Source organism: Panthera tigris, chromosome B3 (assembly GCF_018350195.1).
Source record: "Panthera tigris isolate Pti1 chromosome B3, P.tigris_Pti1_mat1.1, whole genome shotgun sequence".
NCBI lineage: Eukaryota > Metazoa > Chordata > Mammalia > Carnivora > Felidae > Panthera > Panthera tigris.
This window is the reverse complement of record NC_056665.1, coordinates 65697318-65699538: the sequence shown is the minus strand read 5'-3', so window position 1 is coordinate 65699538 and position 2221 is coordinate 65697318. Positions and strand designations below refer to the sequence as shown.

Sequence of the window (2221 nt, the reverse complement as noted above, 5' to 3'; positions counted from 1 at the left end):
GGTTGAGGCTCCACCGTCAAGGGCTCTGAGAGACTAAGTGGAGCAACCCATCCACATACAACCAACACCACTCAAGAAGAGCCAGAAATAAAATAAACACTCATGTTTGGTCACTGAGATTTGGGGGCTAGCCTATCTCAACAGGTAGACCAAATCTCCAAAGTTGTATAACAAGAGCATTGGCTTAGTATTGCATTTCATTAATATGACATTATTCCAGTAATTGGTAATTTGTGGCGGAGGGGGGAGTCATCTGACATAACGGTGTTATAATGAGCCAGAAGAAAAAGTTCATGAACATGCTCGCTTTGGTAGCACATATACTAAAATTGGAACAATGCAGAGAAGATTAGCATGGCCCCCGTGCAAGGATGATGTGCAAATTCATGAAGCTTCCATATTTTTAAGAGACTCATAAATATGGAGAGCAAACTGAGAGTTACTGGAGGGGGTGTGGGAGGGGGGATGGGCTAAATGGGTAAGGGGCACTAAGGAATCTACTCTTGAAATCATTGTTGCACTATACGTTAACTAATTTGGATGTAAATTTTAAAAAAAAATTTTAAAAATATGTAATTCCGTGCAGTAAAAAAAATCATAAAATAGAAAAAAAAGTTCACGAACATTGTTCTACAGCTTAATTTTCTATTACACGTAATAATCATGCTGCAAACCTACAAGACAAAGATAAATAATTATGAATTTTAGGAATAAAATAGCTCATAATTTTAGTACTTTAGAAAGCCTTATATTGTTGCTTCACATTTTCTTCAGGATATCAGGGAAAAATCTATTGTGAAAATTATCATAGTCTTTTGGGTTTTCAAAAGAAAAAAATGGTTTTATTTTCCCTAGACCTAGAACATTTGAATAGAAAAATTTGAATCTTAAAAATACATTTATCTTCTAAAGACAGGGTTAAGAAAATGAAATCATAAGCTACAGACTAGAATAAGATACTTTCTAATCCTATCTGACAAGAACTTGTATCCACAATATTTGAAAACTCTGAAAAGTCAATACTAAGAAAACAAAGAATTCAATAAAAAATTCGGAAAAGGGGGCACCTGGGTGGTTCAATTGGTTAAGGGTCCGACTCTTGGTTTTGGTTCAGGTCATGATCTCGAGGTTTGTACGTTCAAGCCCCCTATAAGGCTCTGTGCAGGCATTGCAGAGCTTGCTTAGGATTCTCTCTCTGTCTCTCTCTGCCCCTCCACTTGCACTTGCGTGCTCTCTCTCTCTCTCGCTCTCTCTCTCAAATAAGTTTGTTTATTAAGTTATTTATTTAAAAAAATAATCTTGAAAAGATTTGAGCAGTCATTTAACCAATGAAGAGATGTGCTGTAAAAGCACATGAAGGGATATTTGGCCACACTCATTAGGAAAATAGAAATGAAAATCATACGAAACACCACTATACACCTAATAGAATAGCTCCAAAAAATTGACATTACTAAATATAGAGGGATGATGTGCAGTAACTGAAACCTTTCTACGTTGCTGGTGGGAGTGCAAAACGTTATAGCCCTTGGCTGAATAATTTGACAATTTCTTGAAAAATTACGTGCATACCACATAACTCAGCAATTCTACTCCTAGACATTTACCCAAGAGAAATGAAGACCTGTGTTTTCACAGAAACCTCTTTACGATCATTTGTAGCAACGTAATTCATAATTGCCAAAATCTAGCAACAAACCAAATGTCAACAGCTTAGAAATGGGTAAGCAAACTGTGGTACGTCCATCCAGTGGAATACTACTCACCAATAAAAAGGATCCCACTACAGATGCACACCACAACATGGATAAATCTGGAGAGAATTCTGTTAAGTGAAAGAAGCCAGATCTAAAAGATGGTATACTCTATGACTCCATTTATATAATATTCTGGGAAAGGCAAAACTCTAGGGACAGAAATCAGTAATATTGCTGGGGCGATTAGGGTAGAGGAGAGGAAATTGGCTACTAAAGGGGGCATGAGAGAGCTTTCTAGGATGTTGGAAATATTCCTTGCATTAATTGTGGTGGTTGTACACAGTATGAATTTGTCAAATTCGTAGAACTGTACACCTAAAAAGAGAATCTTTTGGTCTTTGGCTCTTTGTAAATTACACCTCGATAAACAACAAAAAAACAGGGGTGCCTGGGTGGCTCTGTTAAGTGTCCAACCTCAGCTCAGGTCATGATCTCACAGTTCTCGAGTTCGAGCCCTGCGTCAG

At 37.3% G+C, this 2221-nt stretch overlaps 1 non-coding gene across 1 annotated transcript; it reads left to right on the top strand.

The window, feature by feature from the left end:
* Positions 1 to 299: 299 nt before the first annotated feature.
* On the top strand, positions 300 to 406 carry LOC122239797. The gene has a single exon (XR_006219183.1). It is a non-coding gene; the product is annotated as a U6 spliceosomal RNA (small nuclear RNA).
* The last annotated feature ends 1815 nt before the right edge of the window (positions 407 to 2221 follow it).